The 19,099-nt window shown below is 43.2% G+C and overlaps 1 long non-coding RNA gene across 3 annotated transcripts; it reads left to right on the plus strand.

The window, feature by feature from the left end:
* The first annotated feature begins 1,859 nt into the window (after window positions 1-1,859).
* LOC137806819 (uncharacterized) lies at window positions 1,860-11,771 on the plus strand. 3 transcript variants are annotated; one of them, XR_011080424.1, is made up of 3 exons: window positions 1,860-2,216; window positions 10,917-11,155; window positions 11,275-11,355. It is a non-coding gene; the product is annotated as an uncharacterized lncRNA (long non-coding RNA). The 3 variants fall into 3 exon arrangements; XR_011080423.1 differs by lacking the exon at window positions 1,860-2,216 and adding an exon at window positions 11,478-11,771 and having other exon boundaries at window positions 10,680-11,155; window positions 11,275-11,404; XR_011080422.1 differs by lacking the exon at window positions 1,860-2,216 and having other exon boundaries at window positions 10,664-11,155.
* Window positions 11,772-19,099: the final 7,328 nt, after the last annotated feature.

Consider the following 19,099-nt stretch of genomic DNA (forward strand, 5'->3'; position numbering starts at 1 on the left):
TATATTGTGTTTCTACTTGTGTTCATGTGTTGATCTTGCTTTCCTTTCCATTTTCGTCCTATATTTGTGTATAAGGATATGGCACTCATAATTCTTATGAGTTTGGCTCTTCATTTGGAAGGCAATGTCCTCCATGGAACTGTCCTTAAGCCTCCTTATTGTGTTGTACCTTGTCTTGTGCCAATTCAACTCACATCATGTGGTATCTAGAGCTATGGTTGTGTTCAAATTTTTTTTTGAGTTGATTGACACTTTGATTCAGTTTTTGTGATAAGTGATTATGTTTTTGTGTTATTTTGAGTCTTTCTTGCTGTTTTAATTGGTATAAATCATTGTGTTTGTGTCATTTTGATTTTTGAATCCATACATGTTTTGTCTAGTCATGTTTTTCCTCAATTGTCATCAAGTCCATGTAGTACTTTTTTTGGGCTAATTTTTTGTACCGCCCTGGTAGTCGGAAGTGATGACGTGGCACCAAGCTACAGTGTAGGCGTGTTGACAAGGCGCCAGATCCGCAGAAGGGAAGGAAGTCGGGGGGCTCGTGTAGTCGCCAGTTATTAAGTTGGCGTGCTCCGATCTCCAGCATACCAGGCGATCGCCCAGTTGAAGATGAAGTCGCCAGATTGTAAACTCAGGCGACTAAGTGATTGGAGATCGCCAGAACAAGCACATCGCCGAAGATGAAGGTGGTGCAGATTATGAAGGCGGCCGGCGAGACCACAGGGAAGGTGTACGAGAGCACCCTAACTCGCCAATCCCAGTAGAGATCGCGCTCCCAAGTTAGCTATGCACTGGGCAGTACCATGCATAAGTAACTTAGCCAAAAAGAGAGTCAGAAGCAGTGCCCAAGTCAAGAAGGCTCTAGATGGTGGCACGTGTACGGCTGGATGCGAGCCACGTGTCCAGGTCTGTAACTGCCAGGAGAGAGAAAGTGACCTGGTATATAAGAGTTCTCAACGAACTTTCTGAGGTACGCACGTTCAGATTATACTCTTTACGCTTGCGAGTTCTAGAGCTTACTGTGAGAGAGGACATTGCACGGTTCCTTGAGATTTCTTGAGTGATTTTGCTCTTAGTATTTGGTGGTTCGGTCACTGACTTGGGCGTTGGAGTGCGATCGGCCGCAGCGGCGCCGCTCTGTTCATTTGCAGGTTCTTGAGGTGGATCTTGAAGAAGGACGGAGGTTCGAAGCGGTGCACGAGTCGATCCTTTGACGAGGCAGGTTCCAACATTGTGGTCAACAGGCAGGATCATTTTTGTTGCTTGATTTTTCCTTGAGTGCAGTTTTCTTTTTCTGTTTTTTGATCCTTTGGTGCATTTTATTTTTAGTTTTGAGTTCATTCTTGTGTATTAGATCTATACAAGTTCTATACATCAATTCTTTTGTGTCTTTGAAGTTTCTTAATTCTGTTTTTTAATTCCAGCATAGGTTTCTCTGTTTTCCAGTTTTTGTGCTTACTAAAATTGCTTATGAAATTAATTCTGTTGGATAAAAATTCTGAAACTCTGGATTTTGGTAGTTTTAAGTGTTATAAAAGAGTGAAAAAAATAAGTGTATCAAAATTCAAAGTACGAAAAAAATGATAAATCAAATATGTACAGAGTGGAATTCTGGCGCGGGAAAAAAAGGTGAGTGGCAGTGATTTTGAAAAATTTATTACAATTAATTGGTGCACTGTTTTTTATGTGATTCCAGTACCTATTTTGAGCTAACATCTTGAATTTTCAGTGGTTTAAATTTAAAATTCCAGTTTGCTTTATCCAGTTCCAGTTAAATATTTTAAGTCACACACAGTTTTTACATAAACTCCAGTAGTACTGTTTTTTGGTTTTCTTCATCTATTCTAGTACTATCACTACAAAAAATCATGTAAAAAGTGGCGGTTTTAATATGGCGGTTATTAATAACCGCCACAAATTTCAGTATAATACGTCATTTGACTAACCGCTTCAATTTTCTTTCAAAAATATGTCATTTCCAACTAATTATCCTTCTGAATTAAAACAAGTTTTCCTTTTCTTCATTTCTTCATTACCGCGTTGCGAGAACTGCTGGGCCTACTTCAACACCTACTGCAAGCTCGAGCAATGGTTCTAGTCTTGCTCCCTCTGCGGCAACCTCAATGGCCTCTCCTCCGACGCCATCGAACGCTACTTTAGCCCTCAGTCCTGTGCCGAGATTATGTCCTCTTTCGTAGATCTCGCATTGCCTACGCGTAATTATGAAATTTACTTTTCGATTTTGGTTAATCGTTGTTGAATTGGATTGCTTTTGTGCATGTTTTTCATATTTGACTGTTTTGATTGGAACTGTTACAGAGGAATCGGCAATGCTGGCATGTCCGGTATATGTTGTTGCTGTTGAGTTGTCCTGTAAGTCTCCTAACATCTCACGGCTTATTGATTTGCTAATTGTGATAATTGGAACTGGATTTTGACAATTGGATGGTTCGGTGAGGTTAATTGATCAGGAGTTTATGGTATGCTACTGATTGTGAGTTTTGCTTTGGGTTCTCTGACTAGGACCTGGTGGAGCCTAAGAATTTTGTGTGAGAGCAGTATGGCATTTTACTTATAATTCTGTAGGCTATGTTGCTTATGGCGATAATAACTTTTATATGTCTAGTTTCCACATGGTTCTGATATTATCTCCTGTTCCCTTATTTAAGAGTTGAGACCGTCGATAAATATTTTTTTCTATATTAATTTTATCTAACCGATTGGAGAATGAGACGCAGATTCAAAACACATGGATCTTGTGTCTAGATATCGTGAATGATTATTAGATTACATGGCCAATGTTTTTTTAGTGTTACTGGCCATGATTGCTGCAAGTTAGACTTATAGGGTTTGGAACTGTTTCGGTGGCTATGTTTTCTGGACTAACTTTTGTTTGAATGAGAAGGTTGTGATTGCATAAATGACCTTTGGTGATGGCATTTCATGTGTTCTTCTTGAATCAAAGTAGTAAAATGGATGCGGAAGCAATGGGTGAGTGAAACAAAGCCCTCATAGGAGTTGTGATGGCTTTGAAGGTGCATGATGAGTATGAACTAGAGAGGTTCGGCCAGCTCTATGAAGAAAGGTGAAGGAAGTGAAGTTTATAGCCTAGATTTCTAGGAGAAGTATAGCTAGTGCACAAAATGGGCAGCATAACAATACTCAATAAAACTTGATAAATACAATGAAATAGCCTCCCTATTTATAGGCTAGGTGGACGTAAATGTTAAGCCACCTTTCTAAAGAAAATAAAACCAAAAATTAAATCTAAATCTAAGGTGCCATGACCGGCCATACACTACCCTAGATTCTAGAAGGTTTCCATCAAAAATGCTTCCTACACTATCCTATCTACTAAGTACCCCCAATGGGCCTTTATGCAAACATATACAAAGCCTTCTCTCTTCCATCCGTGGCCTCATTTGCTTGTGTTTGAATATGTTTGGCCATTGATCTTGTAAGGGGTCCTAGACGGTCTAGCTCCATGGATAGCCGCTCACCTTCACGTCCTAGACGCTTACTTTCACGTCCTAGACGCTCACTTTGGTCTTGGTCTTGGTCTAGACGCTCTCCTTGGCTTGTGCCTTGGCTTCCTTGGGTAGGTGTGCTTGGCCCTCCTCCATCATCCCCTCCCCCTTGGAAAGGATTTGTCCTCAAATCCAGCTCGTCATCGTCATTGGTTCCTACAAATGGAGAAAGATCAATTACATTAAAAGTGTCATGTACTCCATATTCAAGAGGTAGGTCCAATTTATAAGCATTGTTGTTGACTCGCTTGAGAACTTGAAAAGGTCCATCACCTCGGGGACTTAGTTTGGACTTCCTTTGAGTTGGAAATCTATCTTTGCGAAGGTGAAGCCAAACTAAGTCTCCTTCCTCAAAAATTATTTCTCTCTTCCCTTTGTTGTTGTATTTTGTGTACTTCTCATTTTGTTGTTGTATTTGAATTTTAATCTTCTCATGCATTTGCTTGATAAAATCAGCTTTGATTACTCCTTCCTTATGCACAAAATCTTGTGGATTAGGAAGGGGTATCAAATCCATGGGCGTGAGAGGATTAAAACCATATACTACCTCAAAAGGAGAAGCATTAGTAGTCTTGTGAACTACTCTATTGTAAGCAAATTCAATGTGGGGAAGGTACTCATCCCAAGATTTGTGGCTTCCCTTCATGATAGCCCTAAGCATAGTTCCAAGAGATCTATTGACTACTTCGGTTTGACCATCCGTTTGAGGATGACAAGAAGTTGAAAATTGTAGTCTTGTTCCAAGTTTACCCCAAAGAGTTTTCCAAAAGTGGCTTATAAACTTGGGATCTCGATCGGACACTATACTTCTAGGGAGACCATGGAGTCTCACCACTTCTCTAAAGAAGAGTTTAGAAATATTTTGAGCATCATCCACTTTGTGGCATGGAATAAAGTGGGACATTTTGCTAAAACGGTCCACTACCACAAAGATAGAGTCATGGCCTCTTGCAGTCCTAGGAAGTCCTAAAATGAAATCCATGCTAATGTCTTCCCAAGGAGCATTTGCAATCGGCAAAGGGGTGTAGAGTCCATGCGGCATTGTTCTAGACTTTGATTTTAAACATGAGATACATCTAGAACAATGTCGTTGGACATCTTTCCTCATGTGTGGCCAACAAAATTTTGCTTTTAAAAGATCTAGAGTTTTATCAACTCCAAAATGGCCCATGAGTCCCCCTTCATGTGATTCTTTGACAAGGAGTTTTCTATGTGTTCCTTGGGGAATGCAAAGTTTTCCTTCTTTAAAAAGATATCCCTCGGACACATAGTAACCTCCTTGCGCTCTATGTAGACATTGGGCATAGATGGATGAGAGTTCTTGATCTTCTTGGTAAAGCTCTCTTATGTGGTCAAATCCAAGAATTTGGGCACCTAGTTTTGAAAAGAGAGTGTGCCGTCTTGAAAGAGCATCGACCACTATATTGGTGCTTCCTTTCTTGTATTTGATTACATAAGGAAATTGTTCAAGAAATTCCATCCATTTAGCATGTCTCTTGTTGAGCTTGTGTTGGCCCTTTAAATATTTTAAAGACTCGTGATCACTATGGATAACAAATTCTTTGGACACAAGGTAGTGTTCCCAAGTCTTTAGGGCTCGCACAAGAGCATAGAGCTCTTTGTCATAGGTGGGGTAGTTGAGGGTGGCACCATGGAGTTTTTCACTAAAATAAGCAATGGGGTGTCCTCCTTGCAACAAAACCGCACCTATGCCTACCCCCGATGCATCACACTCTATCTCAAAAGTTTTGGAAAAATTTGGAAGAGATAGAATGGGCGCATTGGTGAGTTGAGCTTTGAGCCTTTGAAAGGCTTGCTCATGCTTTTCATTCCAGCAAAATGCAACATCTTTTTTCACAAGTTCATTCAAAGGAGAAGCTAGACTAGAAAAATTAGGGACAAACCTTCTATAGAAGCTAACTAACCCATGAAAACTTCTTACATCACTTACATTTTGTGGAGTTGGCCACTCGCGGATGGCTTTGATTTTCTCGGGATCTACATGCACCCCCTTTTTGTTAACTATGAAACCTAAGAAAACTACACTATCTACACAAAAGGTACACTTATCCCTATTGGCAAAAAGACTATTTTTCCTAAGAACTAGAAGAACTTCCCTAAGGTGACTTAGATGGTCTTCTAGGCTTTTACTATAGACTAAGATATCATCAAAGTAAACTACTACATATTTACCTATACAATCCCTCAAGGTGTGATTCATAAGCCTCATGAATGTGCTTGGAGCATTAGTAAGCCCAAAGGGCATCACCAACCACTCGTATAGTCCAAATTTGGTCTTAAAAGCGGTTTTCCACTCATCACCCTCCTTGATTCGAATTTGGTGATATCCACTTTTAAGGTCAATTTTAGAGAATAGAGTTGACCCATGCAATTCATCAAGCATATCATCAAGCCTTGGGATTGGATGCCTATACTTGATGGTGATGTTGTTGATTGCTCTACAATCACAACACATACGCCATTTTCCATCTTTTTTTGGCACCAACAAGACAGGTACAGCACAAGGGCTTAGGCTCTTTTGAACCCAACCCTTCTCCAACAAGTCTTGAACTTGTGATTCTATCTCCTTTGTTTCCTCGGGGTTGGTTCTATAAGCAGGCCTATTTGGTAGGCTTGCCCCCGGTATAAAGTCAATTTGATGTTCTATCCCCCTAAGAGGAGGAAGCCCAATGGGTCCTTCTTGGGAGAATAGATCTTCAAATTCACTCAAAAGGTTTTCTACTTGAGGAGGTAAAACCATGAGTTCACTACTTGTGGTAGTGCATGTAAGTGCTCCTTTACAAAAGATAAGGCTTGGTTGTTCAACAAGAAGCAAGTTTTCAAAAACATTTTCAAGAGGTTTTTCTTGTTGAGCAACCTTGTGGGAAGGAACACTCTTCTCCCACGCCTTTCTATCCCTAAGGATTTTCTCTTTTTCTAGCTCTTTTTTTTTTTGTTTTCCTCATCCCTCTTTTGTTTCATTTGTATTTGGTCTTTCACCACTTGAGAATGTGGTAAAGGACTAAGTACAAACTTCTTATATTTATGGGTGAAGGAAATCTCGTTAGTGAGACCATCATGCAAGGTTTTCTTGTCAAATTGCCATGGCCTCCCTAATAAGATATGGCAAGCTTCCATAGGCACTACATCACATAAAACTTTGTCTTTGTAGTTCCCAATGGAAAACTTGATTTCCACTTGCTTGTCTACATGTAGTTCCCCATTTTCATTAAGCCATTGAAGTTTGTAAGGTTTTGGGTGAGGAACTACTTGTAGCTTAAGCTTTTCAACCATCCTAACACTACAACAATTACAACTAGATCCACTATCCACAATGAGAGAACATATATTTTCTAAAACATTGCATCTTGTATGAAAGATGTTCTCCCTTTGTGTTTCCATGGATGTGCTAGGGTGATTATTGAGGGTTCTCCTAATCATAAGCAATTCTCCCTCTAGTGGATCTACCCTCTCATCCTCTCCCCCTTCCTCTTTCTCACTAGGCTCATCCTCGCCACTAGTGTACTCGTCTACACCTTTTAAAAACAAAGTCCTTTGGTTTGGACATTGTGCTTGCACATGCCCCCTACCATAGCACTTAAAACACTTGACATCTCTAGCTCGGATGGGTGGGGTTGAGGTTTCTTTGGTGAAGGGCTTGGTAGGCTCTTTTGGTTTATCCTTGGATGTACTACCCTCCCTTCTAAACTCTTTCTTGGGATAAAAGCTAGAATAGGGGCTCACCTTTTGACTTGAGGTTTTGCGCAAGTTTTGTTGCTCAACTTTAATGCAAAGTTGAACCAAATCATTCAAGTCTTGATAAGGTAAGAGCTCTACTCTATCTCTTATCTCAAGTGATAGGCCACTAAGGAACCTAGCAATGGTGGTTTCCTCTTCCTCTCTAATAGAGGCTCTCATCATATAGAGCTCCATCTTTTGTCTATACTCCTCTACGCTCATATTTCTTTGTTGGAGTCTTTGGAGCTTGTCCATCAACTCCCTATGGTAGTAAGAGGGTATATGTCGACGTCTTAGGGCTCCCCTAAGGTCATTCCAATATGTAATGGAAGGTTCCCTATGAAGACGTCTATCTCTTTCGAGAGAGGTCCACCAATACATGGCATTCCCTTGGAAACTAAGGGTGGCTAAGGGTACTTTTCGTTCCTCACTTACCCTATGGCAAGCAAAAAGTTGCTCTACCTTCATCTCCCAATCTAGATATACTTCTACATTTTCCTTTCCATGGAAATGAGGTAGGTCTACTCTTGTTTCCCTTGGCACCTCTTGTTCCCTTTGCCTAGTTCTTCTAGGGGGTGGTTGGTAATAATCATTGATTCTACGGCTTCCCTCTCCTAGAGACTCAATACTTTGAGAATGTGATACATGAGTTTTTTTTGATTTTTGTGATTTTTGGGACTTCTCTTCTTGAGCTTTAGCCAACTCATTGATTTTGTTCTCATTCTCCAATTGTCTAAAAGATATTAATTGTACCGCTTGGGATACTTCTTTTAAAAGAGTTTTCAAAGATTTTACTTCACTTTCTATAGACTTTGGAGAGTGAGAAGAAGAAGACATGGCTAAAACTTTGTGTATATAGGTGTTTTACTTGGAGAAAGTTTAGGAAAGTTAGAGAAGGGAGTTTTCCAGGTAAGGGAGGTGAGTCACAATGGACTACTTAAGTACCAAGCCTTTTCCTTGCCAAAAACTTTTCCTCCAATGACTTCACACAAAATTTTCTCTTAGTAGAACACTTAAAACACAAGAAGTTGAGAAATCAAAAAGCAAGAAAACTTATGTAAGCTAGATATGCAGCAAACTAGTCGGTATAGCACAAATTTAAACAATACTAAACATGCAAAACGTTTCTACCAAAACAAAAGAAATACAAGTTCAAACAAGCAACAAATTACTAAGCAAAATGACTATGCTATTCGGCCCTAGGTGAGGCTTCTTGGACGCTTTGAGCCCTTGAAGACACACTCACCGTCTAAAACGTAATTTAAAAGAGGTAATTAACAATAAACCAAGTTGTAAAGGAGATAAGAAAACCCCCTTTGTTGTTCCTTTTTTTGGTTAGTGCACTTTCTTTGTTGTCTTGATTGTTGATCTTCTAGGTGTTTGTAGTGTTTGTTTCAATCAAGAAAGCTTGTTTCGGCCTTAGCTTTGACTCCTCCTTAGAAAGTTGGCTTTAATTCTCCAATTTCCAGCACCTATTCACAAGGGCTTAACCTTAAACCAAGTCAATTTCCATGCACATAAGCACCAAGAGAGAATTAAATTCCAGCACCCAAAAAGAGAGGTCAAGGAACAAAAGCAAGAAACAAATTTAATTGAAAGAAAACAGTACCACCAAAAGGATTTATAATATGACAACTTAGAAAGAGATTCAAGAAATTAAAGGTACTCAATAAAGTTGGCACACAAAAGGAATTCCTAAAGAAAAGTACTAGATTAGATGACCAAATAAAAAAAAACAGCACCACTGGAAAATGTTGTGGGCCAGAAAACAGTTTTGTTCCCCAATTTATGCTGAGCTGTAATTGTAAGATTTGTTTCTGAAATTTGGATACAAGAAAATTCAGGATCTTAGCTAAATTTTGGCTTTGGAATCACCTAAAACGCATGCACCATTTTTTTTTAATAATTTTTGCAAATTTGGTGTGCAGTTAGGCCAGCTGTAACGCTCAAGATTCGCACTCTGATTTTGTGAGATTTATCATTTTTTTTCTGTTGCTTCTTTTGACCTCATTCTTTTTTTGTCTTTTCTATAACACCTTAAACTTGCATTTTCCAGAAATTCAGAATTTTCCTATGGGTAGAAAAATTTTGTTAAACAAAACAGCCCAGAACAGAGAGGTGTTACAGGGGAAATCTGGAAAACTGGAAGAAAACAGCAAGATAACCAAAATTAACACAATGGAAATGTGAGAAAGGAAATTGTGTATGAACTAAGACACAATTATGAACTCAAACTAAAAATAAAAAGCACCAAAGGATCAAAATAACAGCAGATTAAAGCAATATAAAGAGACCCAAAACAAGAAACAATCAAGCCAAAAAAATAGGACTACTAAGAATTGATGACAATATGGATGAACATGACTTGACAAAACATGTATAGATTCAGAAATTTAAAGACTCAAAGCATAATATGAAGCAAAATAATGAAAGCAATAAAGACTCAAAGCCTAAAATAAAAATAGCAACAAAAAGGTGTATGGAATCCTATCACAAATTGCACAAGAACTTGTTCAAGATCAAATGAACAAGAGTGCTTAGGTTGGATCTTCCACAAAGCACACCAAGAACAAATTAAAATATAAAAACAGCAAGACAAGTAAGGAATTGAAATGACAAAGATGAAAATAAAGAAGAACTGAAATTAAAAAGACAAGCTACTCATCTTGAAGAACCAATAGCTCATGATACCAAATGATGGCATTTCATGTGTTCTTCTTGAATCAAAGTAGTAAAATGGATGCGGAAGCAATGGGTGAGTGAAACAAAGCCCTCCTAGGAGTTGTGATGGCTTTGAAGGTGCATGATGAGTATGAACTAGAGAGGTTCGGCCAGCTCTATGAAGAAAGGTGAAGGAAGTGAAGTTTATAGCCTAGATTTCTAGGAGAAGTATAGCTAGTGCACAAAATGGGCAGCATAACAATACTCAATAAAACTTGATAAATACAATGAAATAGCCTCCCTATTTATAGGCTAGGTGGACGTAAATGTTAAGCCACCTTTCTAAAGAAAATAAAACCAAAAATTAAATCTAAATCTAAGGTGCCATGACCGGCCATACACTACCCTAGATTCTAGAAGGTTTCCATCAAAAATGCTTCCTACACTATCCTATCTACTAAGTACCCCCAATGGGCCTTTATGCAAACATATACAAAGCCTTCTCTCTTCCATCCGTGGCCTCATTTGCTTGTGTTTGAACATGTTTGGCCATTGATCTTGTAAGGGGTCCTAGACGGTCTAGCTCCATGGATAGCCGCTCACCTTCACGTCCTAGACGCTTACTTTCACGTCCTAGACGCTCACTTTGGTCTTGGTCTTGGTCTAGACGCTCTCCTTGGCTTGTGCCTTGGCTTCCTTGGGTAGGTGTGCTTGGCCCTCCTCCATCATTTGGTTTTGATCCTTTCCCCTTATTAAGTCATTCTACCCATTTCTTCCTATTTCTGGTCCTTTTGATTCTGTATAGAAGGATGTGATGCAATGATTAAGGTGAAGATAGATGTGCCTGATTTGCATGTTTGTTATTCTATTCTGGCATTTGTTTCCTTCACAGTGTTCTTTAAAACTTGATTAATTTCCTAAATATACAGATGTGTCTTCTTTATCACTGTCATTTTGTAATCGAGAAAAATGTTTTCGGTTATACTGCAGCTTCTGAGGAGTTTCTAGAACTTACCAAAAGTGCACTGCTGGCTGCTCTGGAAGGTATTATGTTGACCACACCATTGCATCTGCACTTGAAACACTTAGACCAACAACTTCATGGGAGAGAACCACGGCAGCAGGTCAAGGATTGGATGGTGTTCTGATAGGTGGGTGTGGTTTAGGGATAGCAATGGAAGCTCTATGCAATTTCCTTGCATCTGAATATGGGAATACTTTTGCTTTAGGTTTGAATGGACAAATACAAAACTTGCCATTTATGACTTTTGTTAGTGTGATTCTTTAATGTTTAATCTTCTATATTTAAAACGCTTTAAGAAGATATTATTTCTTCTGAGAACTGCAGCTAGAGTCTTTGTCTTCTTGTCTGATCCCCTGATTATGGACACAAGACGATATGGTGAGCAATATGAAAGCAAAGGAAGGATGCAGATCGTGCTTTACTCCCAGAGCAGACACCCTTCTATAAAGATCTGGTATTTAAGTTATGATGTTGCTATTCCTGTCTCCCATTTTTTAGAAGTAAAAGAATTGACATATGTATTACAGGCTGCTGTTGCTGTTCAAGCAGGTATATGTGTTGACATATTTGCTGTAACAAATGAGTAGACTGATTTGGTCTCCCTAAAGTTTCTAAGTACTGAAATTTGGGGTTCCTTATTTTTGTACACAAGTACTGAGGATTCAACATTGCCCCAGGACATGTAAGTCTCGTGTGTTTACATAATATCCTGAGACTTGCTTTACAGTAAGAGATAGCTGTTTGGTATTTTCCGATTATTGTGTGACTGCCTCCAATACAATCTCAACTTGAGGTGGTTTTATATACCCCTTTTCTCAATTAGCCAATTATGTTTTATGTTAACTGATCCTTCCGGTTGACCAAAACGCAAGAATCTTGCCACGTCAAAGGTATCTCTCTGGATCGGCTTTGCACCACGCTAGCTTCCCTCCTTCACACCTCGATTCTCCTTAAGAACCTGAAAAAGACAGAGTGGCGCTGCTGCGGCCGATCGCGCTCCGACACTCAAGTCAGTGACAGAATCACGAAAACTCTAAGAGAGGAAAGCTAAAACTCAAGGAATCGTGCAAAATCTCTCTCAGCGTACTCCAGTGTTCTCAAAGCGTAAAGAAGTGTTCTAAACGCGCGTACCTCAGAATCTGTTAAGAGTTCCTTATATACCTGTGCATTTTCTCTCTCCTGACGGCTACACCTCTGGACACGTGGCTCGCATCCAGCTGTACACGTGTCATCATCTGGAGCGTCTTCTACTTGAGCGTTACTTCTACTCTTCAGGCTGTTCGACTAAGTTACCCATGCGAGGAGTAACTCGGTGCATAGCTGCCTTGCAGCGTGATCTCTTCTAGTGGCGAGCACGGGGTGTCACCATGCACACCTTCTCTGTGGTCTCGCCTGCCGCTATCACGATCTGCTTTACTTGCTCATCGTGCATGTTCTGGTAAGCTGTTCCCTTGCCTCAACCTCTGGCTAGGGAGTGATCATCTAATAACTTTGTCCTTCGTACTCGTACCCTCTGAAGGCCCTAAGCAAGCCTTTCTGATCTTTCGGCGATGTCCCTCTTTCGGCGGTCTCTGATCACTTGGTCGCCTAAACTCACATACGGCGACTATGACACAAGCCTGGTGACCGCCTCAATCATCTCCTTCGAGTTCTTCGAGGGCCAACTTGAAGCTCACATAGGTCAGCCCCTACCCCAGCACCAAGACTCTTGTTTTTTGTTGGAACTAACTTAGCGTTCCTACCATTCCATCCTTTTGGCGTTCTGCTTGTTCTGTATTGGTCTTGATTTTGAATCCATGTGCCACTTGCTTGCGTTATTCCTGCGTGCATATACTTGTATATCTTGCTTCTGCTTTTGTGCTTACTCATCTATTTTCTACCTGTGCAGACTTCATGTTGGGAAAAGGTAAACTAGCTGAACTGAGGGCGATCGCCCGATCTCACAAGCTGGCGACGGGCTCCCAAACCGTGCCCAACTCGGTAGTGGAGATCGCCGTTGCTCAGGGCAGAACTCCTCCCAAAGGTCCAACTCCTTTGGGGGCACTACCCGCCCCACAAAGAAAAAAACTTGTCTTGAGGAAGCCAAAGAGGAAAACTCCTCAAGTAGTACAAGAAGAAGAAGAAGATGACGAGGTGACTGAGGATGGCCTTGTCACCAAAAGAACAAGGGTGGCTCCCTCTTCACCACCTGCACTCCCAATTCCAACACCGCCCTCACCTCCAGCTCCAACACAACCAGTCCAAGTAACTCCCTTGGCCGTCGCACCCCCTGTGGTTGAAAGCAGCGACCCAAACTTCATTGAGAACCCTCCAAGCGCCTCCACGCCATTTGTATCTACTGGAGAGGGTCCTCCTTCAACCACCTCTATCGCTGGGGCTGCACCAGGAGGAGATGAGGGTGGCCATAACTCGCCAATTTTAATAACTGAGTCTCCGACTTCACCACCACGCCAAGAAGCCCCCCTCGCCCTTCAAACTCAAGAGGGTGGTGGTGAAAGTCAGCACCAAGCTCCTCCAGCACCTCCACCAGCAACAACTTCAAGCCTTCCCCCCTCCATCGAAGAGATCTGGGGACCCTTCACAGCCAAGATGAAGATGATGGCAGAGGATCTCCCCTCAATAATATCGAAGGCTGTGAAGGACTCGAACAAGAAGCTCCAAGGTGAGAATGCAGCGCTTAAGGAGTCAAACCGCCTGATAAGGATGTAGGCGGAGAAGCTCTCTTGCAACCTGATGATGGCGGAAATTGACCATTCAAGGATGGAAGACGCCATGGATGCTGAACTAAGAGGCGCACGCAAGGAGGCCTCCGATCTGCGCCAAAAACTGCACCTCCAAACCCAAGAGAAAATCGAGCTGGAGAGCAAGCTTGTACCTTACAGGCTCAAGGTGGCCAACTTGGAGGCTGCAATGAAAGCGGACAACCAAGGTGGAAAACCTTGAAAAGAGGTCAGCAGATCGGGAGGTGCTCCTCGGGAAAGTAGAAAAGGAGAGGGACGACACTGTGGCTGAGCTCGCCAAAGCTCGAGAGGAGGCCACGAAGATCGCTGCAGAGCTGGCCCAGGCTCAGGAGGAAAACAAAAAGGCTGCTGAGAAACTTGCTCGGGCTCGTGAAGAAACCGAAGAGCTGAAGAAACAAGCTCAAGAGCTCGAGCAAAGCTCCGCCCAAGTCATTTCCGCCGGGTTCGACGCCGCTTTGGAGCAAGTCTCGTGCCAATATCCCGAGCTCGATCTCTCCATGGTATCAATCTGCAACGAGGTGGTGGATGGGAAGATCGTGCCCTCTGAAGATTAATCGCCTCCCTCCATCATCTTGTTTTTTGAAACTTGGTGCTTATTTCTGTCTGTAAGAACTTTATATGTAATTCTTCTTCGTATGTACTTGAACTGACATTGCTTTATATAACTCCTTCTGCTTAAGATGTTGTTTTCTAATATCGTGCCTCAAACGCCTCTTACTCGCTGTGTGACATAACCGGTAGAACTCGCTTAAACAAATTAACTTAGCGATTCCTCGGGCTTAACCGTTCACTCACTGCTTTGAACTTGAACAAACTGTTAATCTTATAACAATTTATCAAACTGTTAACTCAAAGTAAAATTTGAGCAACTATTAACTCTCAAATGATGACATTTAACACAACTTACAAACTTAAGGCAATAAGTTACTTACTAGGCAGCAGGTTTTAACTTAAACTTGTATCACAATACAGTTTACCTGATCTGCCCGGCAAGGCTAGCCTTTACCCTCGTCATCGCTTGGAATTCTTCTGATCGCCATAGGGTCCTGGCGATGTAAGCTTTCTTTGCCTTCATCGCTTGACTATTGTTCCCTCATCTGGGGGGTAGAGGTGCCTTTCGGATCCTTCTCTACCTCCCTGAGTTTCAGAACAAAGAACTGGATAGCAAGGTGTTCTCTTTGAACCTACCTTAGCTATCTCTTAAACCTCTTTCACCCTTCACGCCATACCTGAACTCGTTCAGGACGAGAAGGATTTTATCTGCCCTCACACCGCCTACAAGCGTGGAAGTTTTCTCTGGTCTTACTAAGTCAATATTGATGTTTCACTTAAAGGGGGAAAGGCGTTTTCCTTCCCTTCCCGCCGTTTAAGGTCACGAACACCCCTGACTTTTCAGTTCATCTTGCCTGAACTCACTCTGAGGTGAGAAGGACTTTTTCTCGCCTGAACTCGCTCAACGGCGAGAAGGACTTTATCCTGCCTGACCTGCCTGAACTCGCTCAATGGCGAGAAGGACTTTATCTCGCCTGAACTCGCTCAACGGCAAGAAGGACTTTATCTTGCCTGAACTCGCTCAACGGCGAGAAGGACTTTTTCTTGCCTGAACTCGCTCAACGGCGAGAAGGACTTTTTCTTGCCTGAACTCGCTCAACGACGAGAAGGACTTTTTCTGGTGCCTCAACTTGCCCAGGGTGTACATCTCCTCCCCCTGGATGCACTGAGGACTTTTTCTCTTTCTCGCCTGCACTCGCTCGAGGGCGAGGAGGTATTTTTCTTTTCTTGCCTCAAAACGTACGAGAGCGCTGAGGTCTTTAGTCATCGCTGGTGCCTCCGATCGCCGAAAGACGATGAGGACATTAAAACTTTAACTGATGCCACCAATCGCCGAAGAACGATGGGGACTTTAAAACTTTTACTTAGAAAGCATGCAGCATAACTTTAAACTTGCCTTGAATCACGTACGAGTGATAAGGTCTTTTTTCCAAAACTTTCGAAACAACAAGCATGCAATCTTAGAAGCTTTAAACTTTGAAAACTCTTCTTTATTGGGTGGCCTCATTAAAAACCCTCCTTAGGGAAAAAAGAGTGCCCCCTTCAAACTGTTTTAACAGAAAGCTTGTAAATCTCTTCATGTTCGTTTTTACTTAAAAAGCTTTAACTGTAATATAACTTGAGGTGTGTGGTGTTCCAGGTGCAAGGAATCGCCCCTCCTTCTAGCGTCTCCAAGCGGTAGACGCCGTTCCCGAGCGCCTCGGTTATTCTGAACGGTCCTGTCCACTTAGGCGATAACTTGTTTTCCATCTCATACTGGTGGGCCTTCCTCATCACCAGGCCGCCCTCTCTAAACTGCCTTGGCATCACCTTCGAGTTATACCTTCGTTCAATCCTCCTTTTCACTGCCTCAGCCTTTACCCTTGCCTCTTCCCTGACCTCATCCTGTAAATCCAGATTCAACCTTCTTTCTTCATTCGAGTCTTCCGCCACAAAGTTCTGGAATCTCGGCGAGCTCTCCTGGATTTCGACTGGAATCATTGCATCACATCCATAGACCAAGCTGAACGGGGTCTCGTGGGTTCCTGACTGCTCGGTGGTGTGGTACGCCCAAACTATGCGAGGTACCTCTTCAGCCCACGATCCCTTAGCTTTCTCTGGCCTTCTGTTCAAACCTCTTAGCAACACCCGATTGGCAGACTCTACTTGGCCATTAGTCTGAGGGTGCTGGACGGATGCAAACACTTGCTGTATTCCCACCTCTTCGCACAGCTTCTTCAGTAGGTGACTTGCAAACTGAGTCCCATTGTCTGACACCAGGCGCTTAGGCACACCAAACTGGCACACGATGTTCTTCCGTACAAAACTCTCGATCTTGTGTGCGGTGATCTGGGCTACTGGTTCTGCTTCGATCCACTTGGTGAAGTATTCAATCGCCACCACCAAGTACTTCATCTGCCTGATCGCCAATGGGAAAGGTCCCAGAATGTCAATTCCCCACGTATGAAACGACCAAGGGTTGTAAATTGACTTTAACTCTTCTGGAGGCGCCTTGTGCCAATCGGCATGCTGCTGACATTGCTTGCAACACTGTGCATACTTCTTGCAGTCCTCCCTCATCGTTGGCCAGTAATAACCTGCACGGAGAGTTCTTACAGCCAGAGCTCGACCCCCGACGTGACTTCCACATATCCCTTCATGGAGCTCGGCCATAATTCTAGCGTATTTTTCTCCGTGCATACATTCTAGGAGTGGGTGTGTAAACCCAAACCTATACAGCTCACCATCTATCATGGTGAACTTGATGGAGTTCTTCTTTATCTTCCTAGCCTCCGTCGGATCCAGCGGGAGAAGGCCATCTGCCGGCAGCGCTGGTACTGTGTTATCCATGTGTCTGGCTCATGCGTAGCGCAGACCTGCGTCATGTTCACCCTCTCCCCCCGACATGCTCTTATTCTCGGCGATCTCAAGGTCTCCTGAGTCAAGGACCTGTGACTCCTCGCCGCTTTCTCCGTCGACTTGCTTATCTGAAGAACCAGGTGGTCTGCCACAAATGCTCTAGGCGTCTTCTGAGTTTCTTGGATCACTGTCCTCTGCCTACCCCTCTTGCCCGAACTGGCGAGCTTGGCTAGCAAATCTGCTCGGGCATTCTGCTCTCTGGGCACATGCACCACTTCGAACGAGGCAAAGGAACTCTTCAACTCCTGCACATACTCCAAGTAAGCCGCCATTTGTGGGTCCTTGGCCTGGAACTCGCCTGTTACTTGTCCCGTGACTAATAATGAGTCACTCTTGGCCATCAGCACCCTAGCCCCCATCTCCTTAGCCAACAAGATTCCGGCAATCAGTGCCTCATATTCTGCTTGATTGTTGCTGGCTTTGAAGACAAACCTCAGGGACTGCTCTATCAGCACGCCGTTAGGCCCCCTCCAAAATAACTCCAGCACCGCTACCCTATTGGTTAGACGATCCGTCCACCGAGAGCATCCAACGAAAATCGTCCCCTTCAACTCGTGCTGCTTCTGACGAGAGTTCGACCACAAAATCAGCGAAAATCTGCCCTTTGATCGGTCCTCGGGGCTCATATTTGATGTCGAACTCTGACAGCTCCACCGCCCACTTCACCATTCTCCCAGCTACATCAGGCTTCTTCAGGACTTTCTGGATGGGCAAGTCGGTCATCACCAACACTGTAAAACTGTGAAAATAGTGGCACAACCTCCTTGCCGAAAATACTACAGCCAGTGCAGCTTTCTCCAAGGCCTGATACCTTACCTCTGGGCCTTGCAACACTTTGCTGACGAAATAAATAGGCTTCTGAGCCTGGTCTTGATCTTGGGCGAGCACCGCACTCACCGCCCTCTCAGTCACAGCAAAATACAACCTGAGAGGGGTTCCTACTAAGGGTTTGCACAAAACCGGCGGGCTCGCCAAGTACTCTTTAAGCTTCACGAAGGCTTCTTCACACTCCTTCGACCAGACAAACTTGTTGTTTCGCCTCAAACATTGGAAGTACGGATAACCCTTCTCTCCACTAGCTGACACGAAACGAGACAGGGTGGCCATCCGACCTGTAAGTTGCTGCACCTCCTTCACGGTAGCCGGGCTCCTCATCGCCAATATGGCAGCACACTTATCAGGATTTGCCTCTATTCCTCTTTCAGTCAAAAGGAAACCCAAGAATTTCCCCGCCTCCACGCCGAAAATGCACTTCTTGGGGTTTAGCTTTAATCTGAACTAGGCGATCGTGGTGAACAACTCCTCCAGATCCGAGACGTGCTTGCTTTTCTCTAACGAGGTCACGACCATATCATCTACGTATGCTTGCACATTCCTTCCCAGCATTGGTGCAAGTACCTTGTCCATCAATCTTTGGTACGTGGCCCCCGCATTCTTCAGCCCAAAAGGCATCACCTTGTAACAGTAGCACGACCTCTCAGTCATGAAGGCAGTTTTCTCTTCATCCACAGGATGCATCTTTATCTGGTTATACCCCGAGAACGCGTCCAGAAAACTCAGCAACTTGCACCCTGCTGCACTGTCGATCAGGGCATCTATGCTTGGCAAAGGATACGAATCCTTTGGACAAGTCTTGTTCAGGTCAGTGAGACGCACATCCGCCACTTCCCGTTGCTCTTCTTCACCAGCACGACATTAGCCAACCACTCAGGGTACTGGACCTCCCTGATATGGCCTGCGACGAGGAGCTTCTGCGTTTCATCCCGAATCGCCTGTCTCCTCTCCTCACTAAACTTCCTTCTTCTCTGCCGCACTGGTCTGACTTGTGTGTCCATTGCCAAATGGTGACACAAGAAGTCGGGGTCAATTCTCGGCATGTCTGAAGCAGACCATGCAAAAGCATCCAGATGCCATTCTATCACCTTGGCGATCTGGTCTTGGAGCTCACCCTCCAGAGA

Source organism: Phaseolus vulgaris, chromosome 3, assembly GCF_000499845.2.
Source record: "Phaseolus vulgaris cultivar G19833 chromosome 3, P. vulgaris v2.0, whole genome shotgun sequence".
NCBI classification, from domain to species: domain Eukaryota; kingdom Viridiplantae; phylum Streptophyta; class Magnoliopsida; order Fabales; family Fabaceae; genus Phaseolus; species Phaseolus vulgaris.